This window comes from Petaurus breviceps, unplaced genomic scaffold, assembly GCF_028583685.1.
Source record: "Petaurus breviceps papuanus isolate PSGF00001 unplaced genomic scaffold, PetGlider_PUasm1.0 90734, whole genome shotgun sequence".
In the NCBI taxonomy this organism is placed as follows: domain Eukaryota; kingdom Metazoa; phylum Chordata; class Mammalia; order Diprotodontia; family Petauridae; genus Petaurus; species Petaurus breviceps.
In genome coordinates, this window is record NW_027187327.1 from 11694091 (window position 1) to 11712594 (window position 18504).

An 18504-nucleotide genomic window follows, 5' to 3' on the forward strand; every position below is an offset into this window, starting at 1 on the left:
AGATAGATAGATAGATAGATAGATAGATAGATAGATAGATAGATAGAAAGTGTCACCTCGACTGAACTGGCCTCTAATCTGTGGATGTCTGGAGCAGAACAGAGCAGGCTAGAGACAAGAAAATCCGGAATCAAACAGAAGTTTAATTTCAAAGTGAGGGAAATAGCTTGCAAGCAAGGATACATGTGCCAGGAACTCACCCTACTGGGGGGAACTCACTTTAGTATAGGCAGATCTCAATACTTACACCTATGGCTACACATTGAGCTGTAGCTCTGACAATGAGGGGTTACAGCAATAATGTGACAAGTTTGATTCATAGTAGGGCTTCATGACCTGAACACGGATATTTGTCTGAGCTTGTCTGGGGCTTGTCTAAGCTCAGACAACACCTGGTGCTGCTCAAAGCAATACAATAATTATGTGATTCTGCCAGAAAGTGAGATCATCCAGAGGGAGAACACAAAGAATTATTGTTATGCCAAGCTCAGGGCACAGCTTGCTTGCTGGGCCTTAGCTCTGGAAAAGAGGGTGTCTCCTTGCATCTTGACATTTCCCTCTTTAGGCCAAAAGGAGGGGTTCTGAAAGAATTGTCATCCTTCTGAACAATAAAGGAGAGGCAGGTATAAGCCAAGTTGCCACAAGAAGCAAATGGGGCCAGGATGAGATGTGGCCCAGGGAGCAGGTTCCTTGAAGGGGCCTACTGGGAAAGTGTGTCCTCAGATGTCATTGCTAGCCATTGTTTGATTGCAAGCAGAAAAGAGAAAGGGAATATACCTTCTTCTCAATGGTACATGGCACATACACAAAAATGAACCATGTACTGAGGCATAAAAACCTCACAATCCACTGGAGAAAGTCATAAATATTAAATGCATCCTTTTCAGATCATGATGCACTAAAAATTATATGTAATAAAGGGCCATGGAAAGAAAGACTAAGAACTAATAGGAAACTAATTAATCTAAATTATCTAATCCTAAAGAGTGAATGGGTCAAACAAAAATCATAGAATCAGTAACTTCATTCAAGAGAATGACAATAATGAGACAACATACCAAAACCTGTGAGATGCAGTGAAAGGGGTTCTTAGGGGAAGTTTTAGATCTCTGAATGCTTACATGAATAAAATAGAGAAAAAGGAGATCAGTAAATGGACATGCAACTGAAAAAGCTAGAAAAAGAACAAATTGAAAATCCTCAGTTAAATACTTAATTAGAAATACTGAAAACCAAAGGAGAGATTAATAAAATTAAAATTAAGAAAACTATTGAACTAATAAATAAAATTAAGGGCTGGTTTTATGAAAAAAAAACAATAAAATTGATAGACCCTTAGTCAATATGATTTTAAAAAAAGAAAGAAGAAAACCATATTACTAGTATCAAAAATGAAAAGGGTGAATTTGCCTCCAAAGAAGAGGAAATTAAAACAATAATTAGGAATTATTTTGCCCAATTGTATGCCCATAAATTTGACAATCTTAGTGAAACAGATGAATATATACAAAAATAATTTGCCCAGATTACCTGGAGAAAAAGCAAAATACTTAAATAATGCTATCTCAAAAAAAGAAATTGAACAAGTCATTGATGAACTCCTTAGGAAAATATTTCCAGTACTAGATGGATTTACAAGAGAATTTTATCAAACATTTAAGGAGTAATTGATTCTGATACTTTATAGCCTATTTGAGAAAATTAGAGGAGACCTACCAAATTCTTTTTATTACACAAATGTGGTACTGATACCTAAATCAGGAAGAGCCAAAACATAGAAAGAAAATTATATATCAATTTCACTCATGAATATAAATGCAAAAATTTTAAACAAAATATTAGCAAAAATATTACAGCAACTTATCACAAGAATAATACACTTTGATCAGGTAGAATTTATTCCAGGAATGCAAAGATGGTTCAGTATTAGGAAAAATATTGGTATAATTGATCATATCAACAACAAAACTAGTAGAAACCATATAGATCTCAATAGATGCAGAAAAAGCTTTTGACAAAATACAACACCCATTCCTATTAAAAACACTAGAAAGCATGGGAATTAATAGTGTTTTCCTTAAAATAATATATAGCATCTGTCTAAAACCATCAGCTAGCATTATATGTAATGGGGATAAGCAAGAAGCATTCCCAATAAGATCAGGGGTGAAACAAGCATGTCCACTATCACCCCTGTTATTCAGTGTGGTACTAGAAATGTTAGTTGTAGCAATAAGAGAAGGAAAATAAATTGAAGGGAGCAGAATAGGCAAAGAAGAGACTAAGCTATCGCTCTTGGCAGATGACATGATGATATACTTAGAGAATCCTAGAGAATCAAATAAAAAATCTACCTGAAATGATAAATAAATTTAGCAAAGTTTCAGAATATAAAATAAACTTACATAAATCCTCAGTATTCCTATATATTTCTAAGGAAGCCCAACAGCAAGAGATAGAAAGATAAATTCCATTTAAAGTTACTGTAGACATTATAAAATATCTGGGAGTATACCTGCCAAAACAAACCCAGGAACTATATGAACACAATGGCAAGACACTTTTCACCCAAATAAAGTCAGATCTAAATAATTGGGAAAATGTAAGTTGCTCCTGGCTAGGTCGAGCTAATATAATAAAAAATGACAATTTTACCTAAATTAATTTACCTATTTAGTGTCATACCAATCAATCTACCAAAAAATATTTTATAAAGATAGAAAATAGTAACAAAATTCATCTGGAATAACAAAAGGTACAGAATAGTAAGGGAATTAATGAAAAGAAATGCTAGGGAAGATGACCTAGTCATACCAGATTTTAAATTGTCTTATAAAGCAGTAGTCATCAAAACTACTTGACACTGGCTGAGGAATAGAATAGTGGATCAGTGGAATAGATTAGGTACACAAGACACAGTAGTCAATCACTATAGTAATCTACTGTTTGTTTGATAAACCCAAAGACATCAGTTTCTGGGACAAGAACTCACTATTTGACAAAACCTGCTGGGAAAACTGGAAAAGAGTGTGGCATAAACTGGGCATAGAAAAATATATTACACCATATAACAAAATAAAGTCTAAATGGGTTCATGATCTAGATATAAAGGTTGATACTGTAAGCAATCTGGGAGAGCAAGGAATAGTTTACCTGTCAAATTTATGAAGAAGAGAAGAATATATGACCAAACAATATATAGAGAGGATTACAAAATGCAGGATGGATCATTTTGATTACATTAAATTGAAAAGTTTTTGTACAAACAAAGGAAATGTAACCAAGATTAGGAGGAAAGTAGAAAACTGGGAAAGAATTTTTACAATCAGAGTCTCTGATAAAGGCCTCATTTCTAAAATATATAGAGAACTCAGTCAAATTTATATGAATATAAGTCATTCCCCAATTGATAAATGTTCAAGGGATATGAACAGGCAGTTTTCAGAGGAAGAAATTAAAGATATCTATGAGCATAAGAAAAAAATGTTCTAAATCACTATTGATTAGAGAAATGCAAATCGAAACAACTCTGAAGTACCACATTTCACCAGTCAGATTGGCTAAAAGGACAAAACAGGAACATGATAAATGCTGGAGAAGATGTGGGGAAAATAGAACACTAATGCATTGTTGGTGGAGTTGTGAACTGATCCAGCCATTCTGGAGAGCAATTTGGCACTGTGCCCAAAGGGCTATAAAAATGTGCATACTCTTTGACCCAGCAATATCACTTCTAGGGCTGTATCCCAAAGAGACCATACAAGTGGGAAAAGGACCCATATGTAAAAAAATATTCATAGCAGTTATTTTTGTGGTGGCAAAGAATTGGAAATCAAGGGGATGCCCACAAACTGGGGAATGCCTAAATGAGTTGTGGTATATGAATGAAATGAAATAAGAAATGAGGAGCAGACAGACTTCATAATAACCTGGAGAGACTGATATAAACTGATGCTGAATGAGGAGAGCAGAGCTAGGACAACATTGTACACAATTACAGATACACTGTCATCTGTGATGACTAACTTTGATAGACTGGGCTCCTCTCAGCAATGCACTGTTATAAAACAACTCCAAAAGGCTCTTGACAGAAAGAACTATCTACATCTGAAGAAAGAATTAGAATCTGCATGCAGATTGAAGCAAACTACTTGCTCTCTTTTTTTGTTTTGTTTTGTTCCTTCTTTCTCTTCCATTCCATTGGTTACAATTCTTCTTTATAACTTGACTAATGTTTCATGTGAAGGTATTTGTAGAACCTATATCAGATTGTATGCCACCATGTGGGGTGAGAGGGTAGGAAAGGGAGGGGGGAAAATGGAACTCAAGGAATTGTGAAACTGAATGTTGCAAACTAAAAGTAAATAAATAAATTCAAAAATTGAAAAAAGGAAAGAAAAAAGAGGGAGGCCAAGAATGTAGAGGGAGAAAATGCCAACACATGATTGAATCAAGGCCTTGGTGGTTGGTCACATAACAAAAAGGAAGAGGAAAAAGTAAGCTAGGATAGTATACTCAGAATCCTGGGACAGCACTTTCATCTGGATGTCAGCTGCTTCTGGGTCTGTCTTAGACAAACCTCAAGGTTCCCAGAGGGTTTTGGCATCCACTCAGGAGCAGGGGCTTTCTTCAGATGATCCAGGAGTACACACCCACAAGTCTGACACCTATAGCCAGAAGGACCTGGTAGGGGCCCTCAGTAAGGGAGAAGGGGAGGAAAAGAGAGGGGGGCTGATAAGAAGGGAATACTGAGGAAGGTGGTGGTCAAAAGGAAAACTCTTAAGCAGGGGAAGGGAGAAGGGGAGAAAAAATAAAAGCATAAACCGGGGAGGGAATAGGACAGAGGAAAAGAGACAGATAGTTATCATAACTATGAACATGAATGGGATGAACTCTCCCATAAAATGGGGGTGGATAGCAGAATAGATTAAAAATCATAACCCTACAATATGCTGTTTAACAAGAAAAACATCTGAAACAGAGGGATACACATAGGGTAAAGGTAAAAGGCTGGAGTAAAATATATCATGCCTCAGCTAAAGTAAAAAAGCAGGGGTAGAATTCCTTATCTCAGATAAAGCAAAAGCAAAAATTGATCTAATTGAAAGATAATGAAGGAAACTATATCTTGCTAAAAGGCACCATCAAGAATAAAGCAATATCATTACTTAACATATATGCACCAAGTGGTATAGCATCCAAATTCCTGGAGGAGAAGGTAAAGGAATTAGAGCAAGAAACAGATAGCAAAACTATATTAGTAGGAGACCTTAATCTCCCTCTCTCTGAACTTGATAAAACCAACCTCAAAATAAACAAGAAAGAAGTTAAGAAGGTGAACAGAATTTTAGATAGGGTATGTATGATAGATCTATGGAGAAAATTGAATGGGGATAAAAAGAAATATACTTTCTTCTCAGTGGTTCATGGCACATACTCAAAAATCGATCATGTTCTAGGACATAAAAACCTCACAATTCTGTGCAGTAAGGCAGAAATTTTAAATGCATCCTTCTCAGATCATGATGCAATAAAAACTATATGCAATGAAGGGCCATGGAAAGACAGAGTAAAAACTAATTGGAAATTAAACAATTTAATCCTAAAGAATGAGTGAGTCAAACAAAAAATTATAGAAACAATAAGTAATTTCATTCAAGAGAATGATAATAATGAGACAACATACCAAAATTTGTGGGATGCATTAAAGGCAGTTCTTAGGGGAAGTTTTATATCCCAGAGTGCATACATGACTAAATTAGAGAAAAGGGAGGTCAATAAATTGGGCATGCAATTGAAAAACCTAGAAAAAGAAAAAGTTCAAAATTCCCAAATAAATACTAAGTTAGAAATATTGAAAACCAAAGGAGAGATTAATAAAATCGAAATTAAGAAAACTATTGAATTAATAAATAAAACTAAGAACTGGTTTTATGAAAAAAAAACAATAAAATTGATAGACCCTTAGTCAATATGATAAAAAAAAGAAAGAAGAAAACCAAATTATGAGTATCAAAAATGAAAAGGGTGAATCTACCTCCAATGAAAAGGAAATCAAAACAATAATTAGGAATTATTTTTTCCCAATTGCATGCACATAAATTTGACAATCTTAGGGAAATGGATGAATATTTGCAAAAATACAAGTTGCCTCAATTAACGTAAGAGGAAGTAAATTACTTAAATAACCCCAGCTCAGAAAAACAAATTGAACAAGCCATCAGTCAACTCCCTAGGAAAAAAATCTCCAGGGTCAGATGGATTCACTAGTGAATTCTATCAAACATTTAAAGAACAATTGATTCCAATACTCTACAAACTATTTGGGAAAATTAGTGAAGAAGGAGTCCTACCAAATTCTTTTTATGACACAAATATGGTAATGATACCTAAATCAGGAAGAGATAAAACAGAAAAAGAAAATTATAGACCAATCTTCCTCATGAATATAGATGCAAAAATTTTAAATAAAATATTAGCCAAAAACTACAGCAACTTATCTCAGGAATAATACACTTTGATCAGGTAGGATTTATTCCAGGAATGCAAGGATGGTTTAATATTAGGAAAACCATCAGTATAATTGATCATGTCAACAATAAAACTAGCAGAACTAGCAGAAACCACATGATCATCTGAATAGATGCAGAAAAGGCTTTTGACAAAATACAATATCCATTCTTATTAAAAACACTAGAAAGTATAGGAATAAATTGAGTCTTCCTTAAAATAATAGGTAGCATCTATTTAAAACCATCAGCAAATATTATATGTAATGGGGATAAGCTAGAAGCATTTCCAATAAGATCAGGGGTGAAACAAGGGTGTCCACTATCACCCCTCTTATTCAATCTGGTACTAGAAATGTTAGCAGTAGCAATTAGAGAAGAAAAATAAATCAAAGGAATCAAATTTGGCAAAGAAGAGACCAAGCTATCACTTTTTGCAGATGATATGATGATAGAGAATCCTAGAGAATAAAGTGAAAAACTACTTGAGACAATAAATAAAATTGGCAAAGTTACAGGATATAAAATAAACCCACATAAGTCCTTCACACTCCTATATATTTCCAATGAAATTCAACAGCAAGAGATAGAAAGAGAAACCCCATTTAAAGTTACTGTAGACATTATAAAATATCTGGGAGTATACCTGCCAAAACAAACCGGAACTATATGAACACAATGGCAAGACACTTTTCACCCAAATAAAGTCAGATCTAAATAATTGGGAAAGTGTAAGTTGCTCCTGGCTGGGTTGAGCTAATATAATAAAAATGACAATTTTACCTAAATTAAATTATATATTTAGTGCAATACCAATCAATTAAACAAAAAACTACTTTATAGAGCTAGAAAAATAGTAACAATTCATTTGGAAGAATAAATGGTCCATAATATCAAGGGAATTAATGAAAAGAAATGTTAGGGAAGGTGGACTAGCTATACCAGATTTCAATCTGTAATATAAAGCAGCAGTCATCAAAATTACTTGGTACTGGCTGAGGAATAGAGAAGTGGATCAATGGAATAGATTAGGCACATGAGATTCAGCCATCAATGACTATAGTAATCTACTGTTTGATAAACACCAAGACCCCAGTAATATAATCATCATATTATTTTGATCCTCAACAACTCTGAGAGGTGGGCACCATTAATGTTTTTCTCTTTACAGATAAGGAAACTGGGGCAAACAGAGATAAAATAACTTACCAATGCTTACACAGATAATAAATTTCTACAATCACAATGTAATTCAAGTTTCCCTACATTTTTTCCAACATTTGCTTCAACTCTTGTATTTAGGAATCTCATCTGTGTTGAGAGGAGCTAACAAAATAAAAGGGAAATGGTCTCTGAACTGGGGTGGTCACAAAAGATCTTTGGTTTAAATAATCATTTCTCTTTTCATAATCAAAGAAGTATTAACAAGAGGTACAAGCTGTTTACCTATTTTTTTTCTTTTTTCACTTTGGAATTACTTCCAAACTAGCTACCTTCCTTCACTACACTAGAACAATGAAGCTATTAATCTTGCCATTTACTTTTAAAACTTTTTTAACTCTAATCCTTATTTTTCCTTAAAACAAATGCTACTGAGTGGTATTCCAGAACTTAGTAAGATATTTTAGAAGATGTAATGGTAATGTAATTTTGAATTTGAAGATCCCTTTGTGTTGGCAAAAGTAGCAGGTACTTAACACTTAGTAACTGATGAAGCCTCTGATTGAGGAAACAGAACGTATGAATTCCTGCCCCTTATTACTGATGTAACAGGAAGTTGGCTGAAGAAAGTGGAGTAGGTAATACTGTGTATATAAGAAAAACCTCAGAGAGGCACAGTCAGAATTTCCTTGAGACTGAGATCTGGTGGCAGAACAGCTACAGAAGAATGGAGAACTAAGTCCTGAAAATTTATCTTGGTGGAGCTTCTTCTGACCAGGAGTCCAGGAGCCCAGAGCCAGGAGTCCAGGAGCCAGGAGCCCAGGTGACTGAAGCATGACCAGGATGCTGAGACTTTGTTTGTTTGTGGCTTGGTTGAGCTTTGAATTTCTTGGAGCAGAAATGGTGAAGGCGCTGACATGGACCATACCCTGTGAATGCCAGTGTGGAGCAGGACCTGCCCAGAGAGCTGGTCAAGGAACTGGGAGCTGTCTACCATTGAATCCAGGTAGAATCTGGGACCATGGAAGGGGATCCAGGGAATCTGAGAACACGCCCCAAGTCAAGATGAATAGACCTCTCCTTGGGTACTGAGTAATTATGGAAGTATAGTTTACTAGTGACCTAAGGGGTGGAGGGTTTTGTGTATGATACTTAGTAACACTTTGCTGAATAAGTGATTGATTGTACTTTGAGTACTTTAACTATTGTTACTGATTAGTAACTGAGTTAATCAAGACTTTGCCCCAAGAGCAGAAGACTTTGATTGTGTACTTTGATACTACTGGTAAGTGACTGATTGAATTAACTTAAGAGTGACTATTTTACTTTGAGACTATGTTGTGAATATTATATTGTGATTTTCTGTGATAAGTTGAAATGTGGTGAATGCTGTATTTTGAATTTTTGAATATTTCAAAAAATATTTTGAATACAATGCTGTACCTTGATTTTCCATGGATGTTTTGCTTTTGCTATGGAATAAATAGAGTGATCACTATACTGAGTAATCAGAACCTTAAAAAAAAGCTGTTCATAGTAGCAGTTCTTCTGGTAAGCTTCTGTGCATGGCATTACAGAAGGGAGTGAGTTCCTGGAATTACCCAAAGTCTCAGGAGTTCTCTCATACAATCTTAAAATTATTTTATACAAAATTCCTTAATGATTAATCTCCAAATCTCCAATTCTTAATAAGATGTTGTTAGCAGCTCTACAAACCTAGATTATCTGACTTAATTTCTCTAATTCCAACATAGCCAGAACTGACATTACATGGTGAAAATATAATGCAGGTATTTTTTTATAACCTAATCCCCCATGGAAAGCCAAAAGTGAGAGTTAGTCCTGCTCACTGGGACAATTGCTTCAATTATGAAAGTTCATTAATCTTTCCAAGTGTTCTAAATGCTTTGACTATAGCCCTTAGAATTTTTTTTCTGACTGGCTCCATTTTAAATCTTTCAAGGTAATAGAATCTAGATCACAACACAAACACAACACAGACAGTTTACATTTTACAAAGAAACAAACACAAAAAAACAAGACAGATACAGACAGACACAATTCTAACAGAGCACACAGTTACAGTCCTAACTTTACAAATTTTCAACAGAGATACGCAGTTACTGATGTGTACAGTTTAAAAACAGCAGAGGCATACAGAGAAACCAGTTAACAGAAGTGTGAGGTTTAAGAAAGGATATCCTTGCAAGAGTAATCCAAGATGAACCTGCTCACCAGAGGGGTACTGGAGTTTTCCTCACAAAGAATGGAGAGTTTAACCAATGTGGGAGCTCAGAGGATTGGAGCAGGGACAAGAAGAGAGTGCTCACCAGATGAAAGAGATGGAGGTCAGACTCGGGAGAAATTAATCTCTGGAGGTTCCTGGTCCATTCCTGTGGGTACTGGAGAGTCCAATGGCCTGGTTCCATATCAAATCCCACTTCTGACACCAATCAATGCCAACTGAGCCAAATCAGTCTCTAAACTGTGGATAGCTAGAGCAAAACAGAGCAGGTTAGAGATAAGAGAGTCAAGAATAAAAAAGAAGTTTAATTTCAAAGTGAGAGAAATTACTTGCAAGCAAGGACACATGTGCCAGGGCCCCACCTCTATGAGTGAACCTGGTTTAATGTAGATGGATCTCGATGCTTATAATGTTGGTTAGGCACTAAGTTGTAGCCCAGAGAATGAGAGGTAATAGCAACAATGTGACAAGTTTGCTTCATAGCAGGGCTTCATGATCTGAGCATGGAAAATTGTCCAAGCTTGTCCAGTGCTTTTCTGAGCTCAGAGAACACTTGGTGTTAGTCAAAGAAACACAATAATTACGTGGTTTTGCCAGAGGGTGAGATCATCTAGGGAATGAGTGCAAAGGATTGTTGTTATGCCAAGCTCAGAGCACAACTTGCTTGCTAGGCCTTACCTCTGAAAAACAAGGTGTTTTCTGATATCTTAATAAAAGATAGCAAAATCCATAAAGAAACACTAAACTGAAATTTAACTTTAGAAAATAAGGAAGGAAGATGAAAGGAAGGAAAAAGGAGGAAAGATAAAAGGAGGGAAGAAATAAAAGAGGCAGGAGGGGAGAAACAGGAAGGGAGGGAAGTGGAGGGAAGAGGAAGGGAAGGAGGGAGGAAAGAAGGGAAAAGAAAAGGAAAAAAAGGAGGGAGAGAGAGAAGAAAGGAGAAAAGAAATAAGGAGGGTAAAAAGGAAAGAAGGGAAGAAGGAAAGAATGAGAAGAAGTCTCCAAAGCCAAAAAATTTCATGGAGAAGCATCTAGAAGAATCTAATAATAACTTTGCTAGGTTCTGGGGATACAAGTGTAAAGAATGAAACAAATGAATGCAATATCCAGTCTCCTGTGGACTCCCATAGTGGTAGAGAAAAGAACACATTCCTAGAAAATGTCAGCTCTGGAGAGAGAAAAGGCTTCCCATTCATCTACCTTGCTTCAATGCAGGGGGGAAAACCCCTCTTACCTAGGGCCTCATGGCTCCTCTTCTTGGCAATCAATTATGTCTCACTGTTGCTATCAACTTTATCTCTACTCTCCACTGTCTCTGAAACAGCCACTTGCTGCTACTCCACTGATCCTGTGCTGCCCTCTGCTGGAGCTCCACTCCCTACTGCCTCCCATTCCTATTGCCATTAGTGCTGACATATCATTTTGGGAATGATTTCCCCCTTGTAGAGTGAGACCACTCAAGACAATTTTCCTCAGTCCACAGAATCTTGTTGGTCAACTGGCTTGCACATCAAGGGACCAGCAACTAAAAACCTTCCAGAGTTATCCTCCTCATTGATAGTTTCCCAATCTTTCCTCTTAGCTGAGTATGTGCATGAATTCTATTCATCTCTCTGAAGCATATACAAATAGTACCCCCATCAAAGTCTTAATTTTTATATGTGCATATCTCCCCCATAAGTATGTAAGGTTATTGAATGTGGAGATTGTTGTATTCTTTTTACTTGTATCCCCAGAGTATAGTATATAGTACCTGGCACATAGCATTTGCTTAATAAATACTTGCTGATTGACTGATTGATCACATTCTAATGAATTGTTTTTGAGACTGTGTAAAAACTCAGAGACAGCTGGTGGCTAGAGAACTAAACCTGGAGTCAGGAAGACCTGAATTCAAATTCAGCTTCAGACACTCCTAGCTATGTGACCCTGAGCAAGTCATTAAACTTCTGTTTGTCTGATAAAAGGATCCAGTAGAGAAAGAAATAGCAAAAACCACTCCAGGATCCTTGCCAAAACAACCCCACAGCCATGAAGACTCAAACATGACTAAACAACAAAAATTCAAAATCCCTTTTTATTTGTTCTCATAACTTTTAATAATAAGAGTCCAGCTATAAAAATTGTCTTAATGCTTTAATATGGCTCAAGAAGGCCCTGAAAACACTGAAGGTGCTGGCTTTTGCCAGCATTCCAGCTATTGTAATAAAACTCATGACTCTCTTATATTTATATGCCTAGTATAGTAAATCAAAATGGGAGAGGAAGTCATCAATTTGCTTGCTAAGCAAAATAGGCTCCCTGTCTCAAAAGACATATATTATAGACTTTGTGTAACTATGTTGCCTATAGTTTAGATATATCATTATATATATATATATATATATATATATATAGAGAGAGAGAGAGAGAGACAGAGAGAGAGAGAGAGAGAGACAGAGAGAGAGAGAGAGAGGACAGAGACAGACAGAGATAGAGATAGAGGCAGTGAGACAGAGACAAAGTATGCAACTCTGATTGGCTGCCACATTGGTTAAATGCCAAAAGTATGTTTGCCTAAAAGACCATTTCAAGGAGAACTCACACAAGGCAAGCACCCACATAGAGGTCAGAAGAAATTATACAAGGTTACTCTCAAGGTCTCTCTGAAAAACTTTGGAATAGATTATGAGACACAGAAGACACTGGCATGGGATTTCCCAGCATGGTGTGGCCACATCAAAGAAGGCACTGTACTCTATGAGCAAAGCAGAATTATAGTTCCTCAAAATAAATTTTAGACGCAAATATTTAATGATGTCTCCAAGTCAAATGTTCATATGAACTATTTGTGCCTGACCTGTGATAGAGCCTTCCAAGCTCTTATTGCTATAATCAGCCATAATTGGACACACTATACCTGGACCCCAACATAATGGTGTCATTTTGATCCTCTCTGAGAACAAAACATGACAACAAAGAAATTATGTATCATTTTACATTATTACATCATGTGAGAGTATTACATACTCAAATTACATCAAGAGTCAGCTAGGTAGTATAGTAGTTAGAATGCTGGTCCTGGAGTCAAGAAGTATTCAAATCCAGCCTCTGAAAATTATTAGCTGTATAACCCTAAACAAGTCACTTAACCTCTGTCTGCCTCAGTTTCCTCTACTGGAAAATAGGCGTAAAAATAGCACCTACCTCATGGATTTGTGAGAATCAAATGACATAATATTTGTAAACTGTTTAGCACAGTGCTGGCATATAGTAGGCACTTAATAAATGATTTAAAAATAAAAATTATTATTATTTGTATATTCCTCTACTAAATTATCAAGCAACCAGCAATATAGGCCTGATGGGGAATGGAAATAAATCTTTTTAATCTTTGTATTTCCACCAGCACTTACTGTGCTTTTCCCACAGTAGGTGTTTAATAAATGCTTTTCAAAGAGAAATAAATTAGATCAATTAACTAATAAACCAATATTGCTTCATGATGTGGGAGTGTTGAGTGTCATTTTGAAAGTGCACTATTTTTTTATTTTAAGCTTTTATTCAGTCTTTTATTTTTCCCCAGTTACATGTAAAAACAAATTTTAACATTCATGTTTAAAACTTTGAGTTCCACATTCTTTCCCTTCCTACACCCCCTCATTGAGAAGGTAAGCAATTCAATATAGGTAATACATGTGCAATCATGCAAAACCTATTAATAATGGTCATGCTGTGAAAGAAAACATAGTTAAGAAAAATAAGTTAAAAAAAGTATGCTTCAATCTGTATTCAGATACCATCAGTTCTTTCTCCGGGGATGGATAGCATTTTTTATCATAAGTTCTTCAGAGTGGTCTTGAATCACTGTATTGCTGAGAATAGCTAAGTCATTCATGGCTCATCATCTTACAGTATTACTGTTAATTTGCACGGAGTACATTTCACTTTGCATCAGCCCATGCAAATCTTTCCAGGTTTTCCTGAGAGCATCATGCTTAACATTTCTTATAGTACAATAGTATTCCATCATAATCACATACCACAACTTGTTCAGTCATTCCCCAACTGATGGGCATCACCCTAACTTCTAATTCTCTATTCCCAGAAAAGAAGTGCTATAAATATTTTTGTATCTATTGTTCCTTTTATTTTTTATTTTTTTATGTCTTTTGACATACAGAACTAGTAGTGGTATTACTAGGTCAAAGGATATGAATGATTTTATACCCCTTTGAGCATATTTCCAAATTTCTCTACAGAATGGTTGAATCAGTTCACAATTCCACCAACAGTGCATTAAAGTCTCATCTTTCCCATGTTCCCTGAAACATTTACCTTTTTTGTCCTATTAGACAGTATAATAGGTATGAAGTAGTACATCAGAATTGTTATAATTTGCATTTCTCCAATCAATAGTGAGTTAGAGTATTTTTATATGGCAGTAGATAGCTTTGATTTCTTCATATGAAAGGTTTTGATCATTTATTAATTGGGAAATGGCTCATATTTTTTATAAATTTGACTCAATTCTCTATATGTTTGAAAAATGAGATCTTTATCATAGAAACTTGCTTCAATTTTTTTTCACAGTTACTATTGCTAACTGTATATTCCTCCATCCTCTTCTCTGATCCTCCCTCCTTGTTCATTCTATTCTCTTTCTCCTTTCACACTGTCTCTTCTCAAAAGTGTTATGCAAGGTGGAGGCAAGATAGCAGAGTAGAAACAGGACCTCTGCAGGGTGGCTCCAGCTCCCACCACCTCCAATTCATGTAAAAGGGGACTCTACAAGTTACTTAACCCCAATTGCTTAGGGGCGGCCAGGTGGCTCAGCGAGTAAGAGCACCAGCTCCAGTGTTGGGACGACCTGGAGATCAAATCCTGGGCTCAGACACTCAGCACCACACCCAGAAATAACTGGCCGTGTAACCTTGAGCAAGTTACTTAACCCCGATTGCTTAAAAAAATAAAAAAGGGGGGACTCTAAACAAACTTTGGAGCTGGAGAACCCACAAAATGACATGGAGAAGCTGACCTCCCACTGAGGACAGCCCAGCAGCCAGGCAGGAATCAGCCAGTGCAGCATGCTGGGAGCCGAGCCCAGCCCCATGCCAAGGTTTTAGCCCCAAGCCAGGTCTCACCAACCACCAGCTGTAGGGACTCCAAATCACCAGCAGCTGTGGCTGCTTCCAGAATTATCAACACATAGATGCTAAGGAAGTGAGAAGTCAGTGCAGTGTGGTCTTTGGAACCCAGTAGTTGGGAGTGTGTCAGCTTTTGCCCCTGGGGCAAGAAGCCGCTGAGGGCTGAAGTGCAGCCACCACCATGGCAGCTTCAGCTCCTAGCCTGAAGAATGTAGGGGAACCAAGTGACCAGTCTGAGGGATAATCGCTTTTGCTTTAACCTGCTTGGACTTGGATTGCGGTCTAGGGTGGAGGTCCTGGGGTGTACAACTAGCTTGCCAGAGCATGTGGAAGGTTCAGAGAGGGAACCCAAATAACACCTCTGGCAGCAGAGAAAACTGCAGCATTTGGAATGAAGCTCCCCCATCTGGTGGCAGAGTCCTACTGTGGCAAAAAGCCCAAAAGTCAAGTAATTGAGTGGCAAAATGACCAGGCAAAGGAAGCAAACCAAGCAAAGCAATCCAACATTAGACTCCTATTTTGGGGACAAAAAAGATCAAAGCATGGAACAGGAGGAAGACAGTGAAGTCAGAACTCCTACACCAAAACTGTCCAAGAAAAATACAAATATGGCCTGAAATCAGGCCATAGAGGACCTTAAGAAGCAGATAAGAGAAGTGGAGGAAAAATTGGAAGAAAAATGAGAACAATGCAAGAAAATTATGAAATGAGAGCCAACAGCCTGACTGAGAAAAATAACACCTTAAAAAACAGACTAACTAAAATGGAAAAAGAGGCTCAAAAAGGCAATGAGGAGAAGAATGGCTGAATTTGCCAGAAGGAAAAAGAATCTCAAAAGCTCAATATGGAGAATCATTGCTTCAGAATTAGACTGGAGCAAATGGAAACTAATGACTTTATGAGAAATCAAGATGCTGTTAAACACATCCAGACAAATGAAAGAATAGAAAGCAATGTGAAATACCTCATTGGAAAAACCACTGACCTGCAAAATAGATCTAGGAGAGATAACTTAAAAATTGTTGGACTACCTGAAAGACATGATCAAAGAAAGAACCTAGAAATCATCCTCCAAGAAATTCTCAAGGAAAACTTCCCTGATGTTTTAGAATCAGAGGGCAAAATAGAGGTTGAAAGAATCCACCAATCACCTCCTGAAAAAGATCCCAAAAAGAAAATTCCTAGGAATATTATAGCCAGGTTCCAAAATTCCCAGATCAAGGAGAGAATATGACAAGCAGCCAGGAAGAAACAATTTGAATATTGTAGAAACACAATCAGGATAACCCAGGATCTGGCAGCTTCTACACTGAGGGGTCGAAGGGCTTGGAATATGATATTCCAGAGGTCAAATGAGCAGGGATTAAAACCAAGAATCACCTACCCAGAAAAACTGAGTATCATGTTTCAGGGGAAAATATGGTCATTCAGTGGAATAGAGGACTTTCAAGCATACTTGATGATAAAACCAGAGTTGAATAGAAAATTTGACATTCAGATACAAGAAGCAAGAGAAACATGAGAAGCTAAACAGGGAAAAGAAATCATAAGGAACTTACCAAAGATGAACTATTAACATTCCTACATGGAAAAATAATAATTGTGACTGATGAAACTTTTATCAGTATGAAAATAGTTGAAGGGAATAGAAACATATATATATATATATGTATGTATGTATGTATATGTATATATGTATATATATATGTGTGTGTGTGTATAATGTCTATATCTGAGGGTAGACGGGTGCATGAATACATATGTGAATGTATGTATATATGTATACAGGTATACATAGATAGAGGGCACAGGACCAATTTAATAGGAAGGAATGATACTTACAAATTGAAATTAAGAGGTGAGAGAGGAATATAATGGGAGGAGATGGGGAGAGACAGAATGGGGTAAACTATCTCATATAGAAGAGGCTAGGGAAAATGGCTACAATGGAGGGGAAGAATAGGAAGGCAAAAGGGAATGGATCAACCTTATTGCCATTGAATTTGGCTCAGGGAGGGAATGACATACACACTAAATAGGGTATCTCATCCTACAAGAGAGTAGGGGGGAAAGGGATGAGAGGGGGGATGATGGAAGGGAGGTCAGGCTGTGGGGGAGGGAAGTTGGAAGCACCCACTTTTGAAAAGTGATGGGATCAAAATAGAGAATAGAACAAGTGGGAGTTGGGAGAGGAGGGAGGGAAATATAGTCGTATTTTACAACATATCTACTTTGGTAATGTTTTGCATTACCTACACATGTACAACCTATACTGAACTGCTTATCTTCCCAGTAAGGGTAGGTGACAATGGAGGAAGGGAATGAATCTGGAATTCAAAGTTTTAAAATCAAATGTTTAAATATATATACTATTATTAATAATATTACTAACAATATTTTACATGTAATTGGGAAATAAGATATACAGGCACTGTGGCATAGAGATCCACCATGCCCTATTGGAAAAGTTGAAGGGTGTATGGGAGAAGATATGGGAGAGAGCAGATTTTATGAGAGGATATCATGTGGGATTGCTAATTTGGGGCAGTGGGTAGGGGGAAAACAGGGAGAAAATTTGGAACTCAAAATCTGGCAGAAATGGATGATGTAAATCAGAAGTTAAAGCATTTGAAAAATGAAAAAAATATTTTAAAAAAATAGTGTTTTGCTTCTGACTAGCCCCTCCCCCAATCTGTACTCCCTTCTATCCCATCCACCCTTTCTCTTATCCCTTTCCCTCCTACTTTCCTGCAGGTTAAGATAGATTTCTATACCCAATTGAGTATACATGTTATTGGAACTAGACTACTATAATGGGGACTATGCTACTGTACCAGCTCAAGAACTGAACATTCAGTGTTGAGCATCCTATTTTAAGAATGACATAAACTAGCTGGACCACATCCAAGGGAATATATATATATATATATATATATATATATATATATATATATATATAATTATGAGGAAGTCTTAAAATTATGTCAGATCTGGGATTAGGAATGTTGAACCTGAAGAAGAGATTTAGGATAGATAACAAGGCTGGGAACTAGATCAGTGATTTCATTGGTACAATAAAAGCTCAGAAGAAACTCTTCCTACTAAAACAGCTTGGCACCTTTTCTACAACTTTTGTGTTAGGGAATTGCCTAGAGCACTGAGAGGTTACATGACTAGCCCAGGTCCCACAGTTAGCATTTGTCATGGTTGAAATGTAAACACAGGTCTTCTTTGCTCCAATGCCAGTTTGCCATCTATTATACCACATTTCTCCTAGGGAAAAAATAGATATTCTGAAATAGTCAAAAGTTGTAATATTGAAGTTATACTAAAATTAGTTTATATGAATCCAGAGAACAGAACTAGGACTAATGAGTAGAAATTTCAGGAAGGGGGATTTCAGTTCATTATAAAGATGTTCCTTAAGATCAGTAGGCTCTAACTGTTATAAGTTACCATCTGA

The 18504-nt window shown here is 36.6% G+C and overlaps 1 protein-coding gene across 10 annotated transcripts in view; it reads right to left on the reverse strand.

Moving 5' to 3' along the window:
• LOC138145372 (protein FAM9A-like) overlaps positions 1 to 18504 on the reverse strand; it is a 650020-nt gene that overhangs the window by 162283 nt on the left and 469233 nt on the right. For 6 of the 10 annotated variants that reach the window (XR_011164216.1, XR_011164214.1, XR_011164207.1 and 3 more), the window contains one exon: positions 10001 to 10165. The exons of the other annotated variants lie outside the window; for them this stretch is intronic. The gene's annotated coding sequence lies outside the window, so the exon portion shown is untranslated. The remainder of the gene's footprint in view (positions 1 to 10000; positions 10166 to 18504) is intronic. 10 annotated transcript variants of the gene reach the window in all.